Source organism: Protopterus annectens, chromosome 1.part2 (assembly GCF_019279795.1).
Source record: "Protopterus annectens isolate FY-2018-M chromosome 1.part2, PAN1.0, whole genome shotgun sequence".
Taxonomy (NCBI): domain Eukaryota; kingdom Metazoa; phylum Chordata; order Ceratodontiformes; family Protopteridae; genus Protopterus; species Protopterus annectens.
The window spans coordinates 853,842,806-853,858,352 of record NC_056727.1 but is presented as its reverse complement, the minus strand read 5'-3'; the positions used below and the strand labels follow the sequence as shown (position 1 = coordinate 853,858,352).

At 39.3% G+C, this 15,547-nt stretch overlaps 1 protein-coding gene across 5 annotated transcripts in view; it reads right to left on the bottom strand.

Moving 5' to 3' along the window:
• The window catches only part of CHRM3 (cholinergic receptor muscarinic 3), a 3,548,735-nt gene that overhangs the window by 2,195,610 nt on the left and 1,337,578 nt on the right, over positions 1-15,547 (bottom strand). For all 5 annotated transcript variants that reach the window (XM_044059170.1, XM_044059177.1, XM_044059184.1 and 2 more), the window contains one exon: positions 4,693-4,788. The gene's annotated coding sequence lies outside the window, so the exon portion shown is untranslated. The remainder of the gene's footprint in view (positions 1-4,692; positions 4,789-15,547) is intronic.

Genomic DNA, 15,547 nt, shown 5'->3' with positions numbered 1-15,547 from the left:
GGAAAAGGAATGATTTGCGGGAGGGATGGGTGTAGACGGAAGGATTCCCTCTTCCTGTATGCAGTTTTCTTACTTAATTTTATTTGTACTGCTTCTGACAGTCAGAACATGAATACTCTTCTGATGCTGCTTTTTGTAACCTGGACAAGCAGTAAAGACTTTCATTATCATTTGATCCACTGAAGCAATGACGATACTTTGGTCTGTAATGCCAATGATACGGATATAATCATACGCCACAGCACATCAGATGTTCAGAGGTTAAACTGAGTGGCTAGGGAACTGGCTCTGCTTTCTCAGTTGGTAAGGAGATATGAGGGATTAATGACTTCAGCAACAGCCTTGTTGTAGGCCGAGATCTAAATCTGGATGTCAAAAGTATTTATAGCCTAGAGTGTGGTGATCACAGAGCTGCTGATCCTGAACTCTTATGTGATTTCAAATGATGACATGCCTATGAGGCTATTAAATCACCAAACACGGACAGTACTCCATGAGCTGATAGAAAATGCTCAGGGGTGTAAGATTTAGAAGAACTTGTGGCAAATATGGGTGAAACAGGTAGAACTCGAGGCAAATGTGGGTGATAAACCTTGATGACATGAGGGCTTCATGTATAAAAAAGTAAAAATTTGTTATATCTCAAACTTGTGTGTATGTAATGACATTGATGGATATGCTGCTTCTGAACTTTTGTTTATCTGAGTACCTTTTGAAATAAGTAATTTTAATGCTAAATCAAAGATTTTTTCAAGTCTTTTTAAAGACCCACTAAAGTTAGAATTGGTTGGATCTCCATTCATTTTACATGCCATTATAGTTGCCTTGGTGCTGCCTTATACAACACTAGTTAACTAATACCTTGCTTCAAAATTGGTGTCTTTTCCATTATTTCAAGCAACTCTTTAACGCACTATTTATTTCTGGTTCAGGGAGGCACAGCATGCATAGTCTGGAAAACAGGAAAACTTAGGAGAATTAAGATATGAATCTTGATGTCTTATATGATTTATATTAGCCTATAGAATATGACACTGCTTCAGCAGCACACATGAAAGGGGGCTTCTTATATTGCCAGCTGCCCAAGACCATTCAAAGTTTGCTTACAGAAATACACATCAGCTGCCTAGGGTTCCTCCTATGAATGAGAAGTATAGAATAGTAACTGCCTCTAAACTCAGCAGTGCAAAATGGAATTCACACAATCCTATTGAGCACTGTTTTCTGTGGAGTTTTCACCCATTTCAAGCAGGTAGGAGGCTTCATGGACTACATCTATTTATTAAGATAAGAACTCCTAGGTCACTGTGCATTGAGGAAAACAAAATTCCCCTAGTGCAGCACAACACTGTTCTCAGGGACAGACATAACATCATATGACAAGTATGTACTTTTTCTTTGTGTTTTCACTGGAACCTGCCACACTCAGATAAGCTTCATACTGTGTATCTGGAAAAAGACTTAAAGCCGGTGTCTTCCCAGGATTCTGTCCACTTCACTTGGGCTCATTTTCCTCTAGTGCTGTCTGACCAACAGTAACTGAATCTTTGATTATAATATTTTGTGTACCTGAACACTCTATGATCTCCAGGAAGGGCTAGTACATTTTCAATACTTCAACCTTATCCTGCTTTTATATATCATGCTGATGCCAGCAAGGGCAATCCAACACAAAAAGGCACACACTTACCTTTGACTTTTAGAATGAAACTGCTGCATCACATTAGGTAACATTTGCAGTAGTTTGATAGTCTCACTCAGTGAAAGTACATTTTGCACTTACATGCTACAAGCTTTTATAGTTTTATAACAACATAGTTTAATTAAAAAGGCGCAAAGCACACAGGTAATTAAATATACAGATAGCGTACATTTACATAAGGAAAAAGTTTGTTAAACACACCGTTAACTTTAAAGAAATACAGTCTATGTCTTAGAGATTCTACTTTAGTCTCTTACTGAAGTCTAACTAAAAGCTGACTACTTTGTAATACACTAGACTATCAAAATTCCTTACTGATAAAAATATTCAATGGTGAAGATGTAAACAGATTAATAAGGCTGATTGTTCATACATTTTTTATGAATGCTGACTTTTATCTACTTAATGAAACTAATTTTCTTCAGGCCTTGTGGTCTGTTAACTTTGCATTAAACAAATCAATATTATTCAGAATGAAAAATCCCAACCTGGAAGGTAAACGCTGACAGCAAATGATGTAAAAAGTCTTTTATTGCAAAACAGAACCAGAAGTAAGCGCTTTCGCGGTCAAACAAACCACTTCATCATACATAGTTACAATAAAAAACACAGCATCCTTATATACAAACTCCCCAACAGCCAATTAATCAATAAAATTCCTTCCAAAAACACAAATAATTATCCAATTAGTAAAAAGCAGGTTAAAGCAACAGCTACTTACAAATCCACATAGATATATAGTTATACAATGTTTAACCTTCTCATTTAAATTTCTTCATCCTTAAAGCTGATTTAATAGGGACAGAATCATTAAACCCCATGTATCTATGTGCCCCAAGTCTCAGGATCCACTCTAGTTCAATGTTTTCAGTATTTTGACTAATGGGTCCTAGTCTGACATTGTCATGTATAACAGATAACACTTGAAATAAAAAAGTATGTTCCCTTCCTAACTCTAGAGTGTGCTTTGCAAGTGCACTGAATAATTCATCTCTCCTTGTGCAATAATCATGGTCCCACATCCTGTCTCTTAGTCTCTTATTAGTCTTGGCAACGTAAGAACTAAAACATTTGATGCAATGTGCAACATAAACCAAATTAGCCATGTTACAGTTAGCTAATGGATGTAACTCCCCAAATTTTCCAGTGATAGGATGCTTAAAAAATCTTGATTCGTCCACAAATGAACAATATGGACAAATCTACATTTCAGTGTCCCTTTCAAAGGTGTAGATGCTGTTCGTGCAAGCTTAGGACAACACAGCATTTGTCTCAGATTTTTCCTATTCTTATAGAGAAACTTAGGGGAAGGACCTACTACCTTACTTGTTTCTTGATCCACTAACAACATTGACCAATTCTTATTTATTATTTGTTTCACCAAATCAATATCTTGTGTAAAAGAAAGAACTAAGGGAAGATGAGATGGACTCTTGGATGAGCAATTATTTAATAAAATCGAATGTTCAGAATAATAGGGTCTCCCTCTTCCAGGACGTTCTCTATGAACTTTCATAAACGCTTGATCAACCTCAACTGTTGAGTAACCCCTGTGTATAAAAGCATCTTTAAGGTAGTTCAACTCACATGAAAAACTCACTTCATTGCCTGACAGGCGAGACACCCTCATGCCCTGTCCTAAGACAACATTAGAAAAAACATGATGTGGGTGCATACTCTCTCTATGTAAGAAGGCAGGTGTATAACAATCCTTTCTGTGCACCTTAGTTCTTATAATACTGTTCTCCACAGAAACCATTACATCTAGAAAATTAACACTATCTGTAGACATATTAAGAGTAAATCACAAGAAGGGACTACTACTATTCAATTTATGATAAAATGAAGTCAAATCATGTTCATTGCCCTTCCAACAAATAAAAATATCAACAAATCATCGATAAAAAGCTACCTGCCCATCTTTCACATTCATAACATTCTGCTGTTCCCACTCTAACATCACTAAATTTGCATATGAATTGGCACAGCTGGTACCCATAGCGACACCAGCTGTTTGCCAATAGTAATTACCTGCAAATACAAACACATTATGTTCTAGAACTTGTTCTATAAGCATGCTAATAAAATCAGTGTGCTGTGGGCTATAATTATCATGTCTAAGCAGAACGTTCTTCACTATTCTAATACCTTCATCATTGGGGATACATGTGACGAGTGAGACTACATCCATTGTAGCAAGTAACTCAAAAGGAAACTCATATGACTTACTGACAAAACTATATAAATCCTGCAAAAACTGTTGTGTATCTTTTAAAACAAAAGGATACAAATTCAAAACATTCCTCAGTTGGGTGTCAGGGTATATAGACAGAGGTTCGGTCAAGCACCCCCTTCCGGCAACAATGGGTCTCAATGAGGGGAGTGTTGGATGTTTATGTACCTTCGGGAGACCATGTAGTTGTGGTATCAGTGGTTCTTTAACACTGAAATAGTCAAGTAGCTGTTTATCTAACAATCCCATATGAAAACATTCAAGCAAAGCACTATCGATTTGTTGTTTCATGTTATACACATCATTCAGCTGAGTGATAGTATAAACTGTTCAATCCGGTAACATTTCCTTCATTTTCTTCAAGTAATAATCAGTATTTAAAACAACAACAGGACCCGCTTTATCCGAGGGGCGTATTACAATATCTAGATTTATACGTAAACTCTGCAACGCTTTAAACTCTTCGTTCATTAAATTAAAATCATTGTGGGGTCGCCACACATCAAGTAAACTGTATACATCATTTTCACAAGTTTTAATAAAAACCTCGATGTTACTAAGCAGTAATGGAACAAACTGACTAGGTTTTTTATAATTACTAGGCATATTATCATTACTGTCCATGTATAGCAATTTCAGGGCTAAATTGCAGCAAACAACCGTAACTCAATTAATAACTCACTGGCATCTGTATGTGAAGTAGGTATAAAACCAAGTCCTCTTTGCAACAATGATTGCTCATAAAGTGAAAACATACCTGGAAATATTCCAGACTAAGTCTCTGAATTTAGATTCCACATTTTCTTCAATAACTTGTTTTGATATGAGGCTGGTGGTTCCTTCCGTTTCTGTCCTGAACGACAAGACAGACAGTTAACTTCATAGAAATACAGTCTATTGTCTAAGAGATTCTACTTCAGTCTCTTACTGAAGTGTAACTAAAAGCTGACTACTTTTTTAATACACTAGACTAGCAAAATTCCTTATTGATAAAAATATTCGATGCTGGAGATGTAAACAGTTTAATAAGGCTGATTGTTCATACATTTTCTATGACTGCTGACTTTAATCTGCTTACTGAAACAAATTTTCTTCAGGACTTGTGGTCTTATAACTTTGCATTAAACAAATCAATATTATTATTCATCATCCCTGAGAACTTCCAGATAAATAATGAAAGCTGCTACCTCGTATGTACTACTCTGGCCATAGCAAGAAAAAATATAACCAAGAGATGGAAAAAATCCTCACTGCCAAGATTTGAAGAATTCCTGCTCAGAAAGAGAACTCCTCAAGAAAAATAGGATATTTACCAAAGTTCTCATAACATCGCCATGGACTAAACTTCTCTTGCTGATTAAAAGATATTTAAACTTTGACTCCATTATGAATTGTAATATTGTGTCATCACTTGTAACATGTTGAGTATTTATGGACATTTTATTTGGTTTCAGTTTCATACTTGTGTTGTATCATCCTGCATGCTTTGTGTATATTGTACATAGTTTACATATTTTTCTTTGAAACATCTGTACCTTTCCAAAATCTTTAATAAAAATGCTCAAAGCAACAAACAAAAACAAAAAAAAACACTAACTACTGCAAACCTGTACATCTGAAAAAAGTATACAAATTAAGAATTAAAGGTAACTTTCATCTCCAGAAATGAGGTTCATTTTCTTTTTCTGATAATGTCTCTGCAAATATTTCTTCCACTTTCATCGGTCCAAACAACATCCCAGAGAACAGAAAGATTCCGATTAAGTGATGCAATGCAAAGAGTTTCTGAAGGATGATTGCATTACTTACTGACAAATTAAATGGGGTGTCCTAGAATAGAACACAGTTGCATATATTTAGCTAATGTTGTCTTTTTTCAAAAGTATTCCCCTTAACATTTGATGCAGCAGTCTTACCTCTCTTCTATTGCACCAGATTAACATTTCAAATCCAATTAACATCCAAAATCTTTAGATCAACAGTGACCTTTTTTTCAGTCTCTGACATGAAGCAATCTAAGACTAAATTCTGTATGTGTGTCCATGCGTATGTATGTTTGCAAACACGTGTGTGTGTGTGTGTATCAGCTAGTATTGTCTAAAGAAAGTCAGTCTTCAACATCATATCACCACATGGTTTTTCATCTAACAGCTAGACAACAAGTCTGACTATTTAGGAGTCTGTCCATTGGGTAAGACAACTGTGTGACAAGTGTAGTACTGCAAAATCCATGTGCGAATCTCTATGCAGATTGTGTACATAGCACTGCCATTTAAAGCACTGTATGTGCGCAAATTATTGCTTTATTTAAGTTTTGGATGGTGGTACAGACTGTGACTGGAAGACAGAAAGAGGACACTAATGCAATAAAACACAAACAACAAATATGGATTCTATGTTACAACCACCCCCCCACATTGTTATGCCTAGTGGTCTCATCCTTATTGCTTACCCCAAAAAAGGGAGAACAGTTCTCATTGCCCATCATCCATTGGTTTGCCTGTAGTTTGACTCCCTGTCTTCAGCAACCCAGAGTTTCCTCCTCTGTATCAACAGGTTTGTAATTAGTCACATTATAACATTAGTAGTCAATATTAAAAAAAAACAATGCCTTCATATATTGACAGCATCTCCCTACTTCATGTGGAGGTTCAAAACATCTGAATACATTTGTCGATTTTGAGGTTTTTTTTACAAAACTGTAAGCAAGCTGTTCTTCAGTGTCAATGTTATGAAGAACAGTGACAATATTTTCATTTGCATATGAGGTGATTTTTCATGCCATGCCTCAATCTAAACTAAAGAGAGGAAAGTGTTTTGTAGTTAAAATACAGACACTTTTTTGTATATTAGGTATTCACAGTGATATAATAAAGAGCCTAGTGAAGGAAACATTATTATATGGGGAGACACTTCTGCTTATGGAGCAAAGGACCAACTTGTGTGCAATCATAACAGATCTGAACTCATACAGACAGTATGACACAAAGGGGAACAAAGGTGCTTGAAAACTCTAGGGGAAGTTGTGTTATTAAATAAAGAAAAGAGAAAGAGATTTTGCTGATATTTTACATACTATAATGGACTTCACTTTGAACATTGTGCAGTAAAAAAGTAGTTCCATTTTGTTACTGTCATAGGATCATAGGTTAGTGCTAGACTAACTGCTCTCGGGGGGCCATTTTAAGCCTAGCCAATTATCCTATCTGAGAATCAAACCCTGCACATCCTGTCTGTAAGCTATACACGCTAACCATGATTGCCATCCCCAACCTGATGATGATCACTGGCATCAGCCCCTTTTTCCCCATTTTTCCTTACGGTTGGGGTGACAAGTCTACATTAATCAATATGCTCAAATAAGCTAGAGCCAATGTTTACACCAGTGGGTGGCTAGCCCTGTGATGCCTCTACACTAAACTGATCAAATTACAAAAAGTCAGCAGAGATCTCAATCCACAACGTTTTTTTTCATTATACTTATATATATTTAACATTTTACATAGAGTACTCTTATTTTGTTTGTGTATCCCCTTATCATTTTTATTGACAAAAATCTATGCTCTGAATGAGAACAGCCCATACATTCATGAGAAATATACATTGATCTTGAACTCACTCTTTCTGCAAATGGACTGGTGAGCGTTCTGGTTTATGACTTGTACACAGATTGTCAGCACATCATTTGTGGCAGTGAAGCTGATGCAACATGGAATCAACAAAAAACAAATTTAATCACTGCCAAACTCAAAAATTAAACAAGTGTATTCGAGATAGAGTGTTTCAGGCAATGATTTCTGTTTCAGCATTTCTTCTGCATCTCAGTTTTCAGAAAAAAATTACATGAAAGCATAGCTCTCAACTTCTTAGCACAAGAAATCTGGGCAAAACTAAAAATAATGTGGGGACAAAGGCCCCAAAATAGGGACAAAATCTTAGATATTGCCCTTGTAAACCTAGAAAGTTGTTAGAGTAAAAAGGTGCTGTGCTTGCATGCATTTTCTGAAGGATAAGAAGTCTGACACTCAATTGTCTGTCATTGTTTAGTGGCCTTCAATCCTCAATTATTTTCCAGAAACCTACTACTTTTATGAGGAACAGAATAAAAATATGAGGTGAAAATCTGGGCATTCTGCAAAAATCTGGACAACTGACAAGGTATGCATGAAAATAGTTTTCCTTGCATATAATACTAAATAAAGTTTGTACTCACCACTTTTCAAGGCATTGTTCCAAAAATGTAGTTGCTACTATAAAAATTAAGCAGCTCACCTCTCCACTAAGGCATTTTCTAGCAAACGCAATATAAAATAAAGTAGCAATATATTGAACAACACACTAGGAAGAGCGTATCTATTGATTCATTTTAAACATGAAAGTGACTTCCATATATACACCTCAGCACACCAGTAATGAGATATAAATAAAAAATGCATGTATGTTTATTCAGAAGCCAAGCAGGTATAAATATTTCAAATGAAAAACTCAATCATACACAAGGACAAAAATAAATAAAACACAGGGATAGAAATCTATTGAGGGTATCTTGCAGTGAGGAGAATGAATGCTGAATCAAAACTACTGTGCAAATAATATCCTTAGCATTTCTATATGCTATCTTTTATGAAAGTGGCAGAAAACAGAAAAGAACACTAAAGCCTCAGTGGGCAGATCTCCCTCTGTATGCTCTCTACACCGCAATTCACCATTTCAGCTGAGAAGTTACTGCATGGTGCAGTCCTTTAAAAACATTATAGTAATTGTAGTGATTCTGACATTTATGAAGTATATCAATTACATCATTCAGCCAAAGAGATCTAAGTTGTCAGCTGAGATTCATAAAGTACAGTTTTGTACCTACCATAAATGTAGATGTTCGAAGATCCACATTGCTGCAGTCCTAACACTTGGGTAGTCCGCTGTCCTCGGTCGGCCCGAATATCAAAGTATAAGGCTGACGTCGGTCAAGGCGCATTTGACTGACATCAGGACGTCAGGGTACAAATGCGCATGACCGACGTCATATCCTCAGTCTTTTCTTGCCCCAGATGTCAGAAGACCCTAAAAATAAAGGTCAAAACCAAAAGACAGCAAACAAACAACCAACCACCCTTGCACTAATTATATGTACAATATATACAATATACACAATATGTACAACCCAACCCACACAACCACCTCTAACTACAGAGCGGAAGGAGGGAGGGTAAATTGGACTGCAGCAATGTGGATCTTCGAACATCTACATTTATGGTAGGTACAAAACTGTACTATGTTCTTCATCTCACATTGCTGCAGTCCTAACACTTGGGTAGAATCCCAAAGCAGAGGTAAGGGAGGATGGCCAAACTACAAGGAAGCAGGAGCTGCCAAAATGCCCTGCAAAACAGCAGTGGCAAAACCAGCCCTGGATTTAGAGTAAAGTGGTAGGTGATAATGCCTAGAGAAAGTATGCACTGAACTCCAAGTAGCTGCCTCCAAAATATCCTTGGTTGCCACTCCCTCAAAAGGCTGTCAAGTGGCAGTAGCCCTAGTGGAATGAGGCCTAATCCCAGCTGGAATCTCCTTGCCATGATGGGAATAACAGAAAGCAATGCAAAACCCAATCCACTTAGAAATAGTTTGTTTTGACACAGGCTTGCCCTGAGAACTCAAAGCAAAAGAAACAAACAACTGCTGAGACTGCCTGAACCCTTTAGTTCTGTCCAAATAATATCGCAACTGCCTGTGTACATCTAAAGTGTGCAAAATCTTTTCCCCTTTATTTTGGGGATTTGCATAAAAAGTAGGCAAATGAATAGTTTGGTTTAAAGCCACACTAGAAACCACCTTAGGCATAAAGGAAGGATTAGTACGTAAAGATACCCTATCCTTATGGAAAATCAAGAAAGGCTCAACCGCCATAAGGGCCTGTAATTCAGAAACCCTTCTTGCAGAGGTAATGGCCAACAAAAAGGCAGTCTTCCATGATAAATATTTCAACTCAGAAGTAGCTGCAGGCTCAAAAGGTTGTAGAGTGAGTTTCTCCAAAACAAAATTGAGATCCCAAGCAGGAGTAGGAGCTCTACGTGGGGGTCTTATATTCTTTGCCCCTCTAAGAAATTGCTTGAACAAAGGGTGAGAAAACAACGGAGGGTCACATTCATAGTGAGCTGAAATTGCTGCAGCATGAACCTTAATAGAAGAGAAGGACAAACCTTTGTCCAGTAACTCAGTAAGATATTGAAGAGCCACACTTAAATTAGGCTCAGAAACATCAAAATCCTTTGCTGCACTCCAAATTAAAAATCTCTTCCATTTATCTGCGTACACTTTCCTTGTACTAGGCCTTCTAGCTTCCAAAATCACATTCAAAACTTGTTGTGGAAGTTGAGACCCTCTATGGTTCAAAACAGAATATGCCAGGCTGTTAGGTGAAGAGAGTGAAGTTTGACATTGAGCAAATGGCTGTCCTCCTGTGACAACAGGTGTGGAATCGAAGGTAAAGGCCATGGAGGCTTCCGTACCAGACTTCTCAGTAATGGGTACCAGTGCTGTCGAGGCCAATCTGGAGCTATTAAAATCATCCTTGGCTTGTCCTGTCTGACCTTTAGAAGTACCTTTGGGAGGAGAGGCAGAGGTGGAAAGGCATACACATGAAGATTGCTCCAATTGAAAGAAAGAGCATCCACTTTCCAAGCTGTGGGATGAAACCTTTTTGTGCAAAACTTTGGCAGCTGATGGTTTAGTGGAGAAGCGAACAGATCTATGTCTGGAGTTCCCCATGACACTGTCAATTTCTGAAATACATGAGGATCCAATTTCCACTCGTGGGGATCCATAATTCGTCTGCTCAACACATCTGCTAAGGAGTTCTGTGCTCCTGGCAGAAACCTTGCCTGAAGATTGAGCTGCAAACTGAGAGCAGTCTCCCACAAAATCATTGCTTGCCTGCATAGAGGATAAGAATGTGTTCCCCCTTGCTTGTTGATGTACCACATGACAGTTGTGTTGTCTGTTAGAATCAACACCTGCCCTGGAAGAAGTAAATCCTTGAAAGCTATTAATGCAAACTGGACTGCTAACATCTCCTTCAGGTTGATATGTAGATGTTGTAGTCTGACAGGCCACTTGTCTTGTATCCACTTTCCATTTAGATGAGCTCCCAAGCTTTGTCTGAGGCATCTGTCGTTAAAATCTGACTCGCCTCTGGCCGGGTCACAGAGAGTCCCTTGTTTAGGTGACATTCCTGAGCCCACCACAAAAATTCCTTTTGAATGCAAGGTATTATTTGAATGACAGTGTCCAGATCCTGGCAGTGCTGTGTCCATACATTTTTGAGATACCATTGCAGCTTCCTCATATGCAGTTTGGCATTGGGAAGCACCAGAATACAAGATGCCATGAACCCTAAGGCTTGAAGGACTGTCCTTGCAGTCAGCCCGGACTGATGAGATAGTTGATTGAAGTAAAGGGAAAGATTCTTTTGTTTGTCCAGGGTTAAAAAGGCCATCTGGGATGCTGTATTCAGTCTTACACCCAGAAAGCACATGTCCTGAGAGGGTACTAGACTGGACTTTATTTCGTTCACAGAATACCCCAGGCATCTTAGCACTGCTATCACATATTCCAAATGATGAAGAAGCTCTTCCCTTCCTTGAGCCAGAATCAGGCAGTCGTCCAAATAAGGATAGATCTGTATTCCTTTTAGCCTGAAGAAAGCTATCATTGGAGCCAGAACTTTCGTGAACACTCTGGGCGCAGTAGATAAGCCAAAGGGCAATGCAGAGAACTGATAGTGAGAAGTCCCAGCTCGAAAACGCAGATACTTCCTGCAACTTAGTCTGATAGGAACATGAAGGTAAGCCTCCTTGAGATCCAAAGTTACCATCCAATGATCTTTGCCCAGCAGAGGTAAAAGCTGTTGTAACGTCAACATTTTGAACTTGGGAATGTCCAGATAAGTGTTGAGGATAGATAAATCCAAAATTGGTCTCCACGTGTTCCCCTTCTTTGGTACTAGGAACAGGCGAGAATAAAATCCTAGGCCCACTTCTGGCATAGGGACCGGCTGTATGGCCCCTAGTTGAAGTAACAGAGAAATTTGCTTGTGAGCCTCTATTCTTTGTTGAGGAGGAACGTCTGGCATGCCTCTGAAAGGAGGCAAGGTATGGAAATAAAACCTGTAACCGTGGTGTATGATATCCAATACCCATCTGTCTTGGGTAATTAAACTCCAATTTTCTTTGAAAAGAGCCAACCTTCCTCCCAAAGGTGCTGCCAGACGAGAAGGCTCTGGCAGCTGAAAAGGTAGGTCATTGGGTCTGTTTACGAAAGGACTGACCCCTGCCCTCACCTGAAGACTGTGCAGGAGAACTCCCTGTTCTAGGCCTGAAAGAGCCCTGAGCTCTGCCCCTACCATGTCTAGATCTACCCCTAGACTGGGAATCATAAGAAGGATACGTCCACCCTTTAGCAGGCCAATTTCTACTAAACTTTGGAGGCTGAACCTGCAAAAAATCTTTAACAGTCTGCATAGACTTAGCCTTGTCTTCCATTTTCTTTAAAACCGCCTCAACAGGAGAACCAAACAACACATCAGATTGTAAAGGAGCATCTAAAATCCTTGTTTTAACATGGTCAGATAAATTTTGATCCCTCAGCCAGGCGTGCCTGCGAAGAACTGACCCAGTGGCAGCCACCCTAGACGAGGCCTGTACAGCATCAAAACCACATTGCAAAGAATGCTTACCCACCTGTTCAGAAACATGTACTAAATCTTGTAACTCTTTACAATCAATACCTTCCGCCAGAGCATCAACCTTAGACTTCAACTGTGAAAGGAGATAGTTTTGGTATTTTAACATGTGAAACTGGCAATTCAAAGCCCTCATAGCTAGAGTGGAAGAAGTATAAACTTTCTTTCCCCATCTATCCAAGGCCCTGGCTTCTTTATCTGCAGGAACCGGATTCTTGACAACAGAAGCCTTAACACCTTTAGGCCCCTGGCTAACAGTTTCTGGGTCTGCCCTAGGACTCTTAAAAGATACTTATGAACTTCAGGCACCCTGTAATACCTATCCGGTTTAACAGGAGCAGGAGGCAAAGAATCAGGGTTAAGAGAAGCCTCTGTAAAAACATCTTCCACTACATCCAAAACAGGAGGTATAGCCAAAGGCCTATGCTGGGGTAAAACAAAAATTCCCTAAGCCTTTTCCTGGAATCAGAGAAGTCCTGACCTTCCCACTTAAAATGCTCCCTCATGGAATGAAGAGTTTCTGAAAAGAAAAATCCTCAGGAGGAGAAGCAGAAGGAGTAGAATCATCCACATCAGAATCAGAATAAGGAGAGTACTCCTGCAAGTCTTCAGCCAAGACTCTGAAACATCCAAGCCTGCTCAAAACTCCCTAGCTCAGGCTCCACCCTAGGTCTCTTATCAGGAGGGGGCAAAGAACCCCTAATCAAAGTAATCAAATCTTCTGCCATTTTAAGCATATGCTTCTTGGGCACAGTTCCAGAAGAACTAGGGGTGACACCAACTGAAGCTAAACCTGGCCTGCCTCTAGGAGAAGCCTTGGAAACAGAAGGAGAGGGCCTAACCACCCTAGGCAGGGAGGGGAGTATAGTAACCTGAGAAGCCCCATCACCCTGGCCTGCCTCCTGAGAGGCCACATCCTGCAATAACAAGGTCTCTCCCTGGGATCCCAAAGAAACCTCCGGTGGAACCACCGGCTCCACCGACACCTCTAAAGAACAGGCGTCCGGTACGGACGGTTCATCTAGCCTAGGCTTCACTGCTTTGTCCTTGCGCTTCTTCGAAGAAGCGGGCGTCGGAGCATCCGACGGCATTTTATAATTGCACCGCTTCCCAAAGACTAACCTGGCACAATCTAATCTCCTCTTTATAGTGCGCTTATTGAATCTAGCACAAGAGCGACACCCAACAACGTCGTGCTCAGGCCCTAAACAAGGAATACACAAAGTATGATAGTCTCTATGCGGTATCTGTTTCCCACAAGAAATACAATTATTCACTTTTTCTGACATCCGGTAAACCACTGAGGCAAGAAAAACTAAAATATTCCCAACGGGTACTTAGCCAACTTTGACTCGGTCTGAAACTCCGAAAACGAAAAATTTCAGAACGCCAACCGGCACTTGCAATACTGCTTCTGCATCAGACCATGCAGCAAAAAAGACTGAGGATATGACGTCGGTCATGCGCATTTGTACCCTGACGTCCTGATGTCAGTCAAATGCGCCTTGACCGACGTCAGCCTTATACTTTGATATTCGGGCCGACCGAGGACAGCGGACTACCCAAGTGTTAGGACTGCAGCAATGTGAGATGAAGAACATCTTTAAATATAACACAGCAGGCTATTGCACTGTTGCAGTGCCATATGAAGGCAAACTACAATCTACATAGAAGCACATAATGACAACACAGACAGTACGCAACACTGTTAACATTGCATGCATGATGTTTATGCTGATGAAGGAGTACACAACATTCTGAGAATAAAACCAGGAAAGCAATTCAACAAAAGATATAATATGTACCAAAATCAGTGGTGGACCAGAAGTCTTAGACAATGTCTACACATCACAGCCATAGACTATAACATGCAACAAGACTGCTTGTAACAACTGCATAGCTGTCAGCCCTAGCACAGCTAGCATATCTCATATACATATGTATGTATTTCTGTGCACAGATGCCTCACATGACTATAACAATATAACTATTATCAAATGCACAAGTACATCCTCAGTCTTTTCTGTGAACTCAGCACAGATTTGTGCAAAGAGATACCCATTTCCACTCCCTCTCAGAAAAGTGCCAAAAATTTTTAACTGGCACATTTCAGTAATCCACTAGTCACATAGCTTACATTCATTAACACACTGCATTTTGAACAAAGTTTGACCACTATAATATAAGGCAGAAACATATAGATCTGCATGCTCAGGACACAGCCCAAGGGAAAACTTCTAATGTACATTAGAGTACAGTCACAGTATTATCAGAAAGTTATGTGCCTAAGTTGCCACAAATAACCCCATTTGAACACTAGGCATACATTGTGCAGATGTGTGCACCGCTAGGCACATATATCCTTCCATCAATATGAAGTTCGTGGAAGACATCATAAAGCTCATATAATAGGTTTTGGCCAGGCTCAGAGGAGGATACCCCTTCATGTTCCCCTGTTGTAGAAGGAAGTGGTGCTCCACAAAAACTTACAGGCCAAAAATGAGCCATAAAGTTAACAGAGTGGAGTACTGAGGATAAGGAACAAATTACATATTGCTACAGTTATGCAAGAAACCAAGACTTTCCAGACAGAAAATATTCAGAAAGATTAAGAGAGAAACTATACGAAAGAGAAATGCCTGCACAAGAAAAAACTGTCAAAAGCTTCAAATGCAAACTTGATCTCCCCATTGAAATGTCAACACTCAGAATGCCGAGTTTCAAAAATCAGAAAAAAAAAAGACGGAAAAGACAGGAGAAGAGCAAATTTCAAAAATTTATCTCCTTAAAAAAATGTCTTTTTGCAGGGGGCACAAGCCCTCCTGTACTTCCTTCACCACCAAACCCCAAACTTGCATATATACTAACTCCAAGA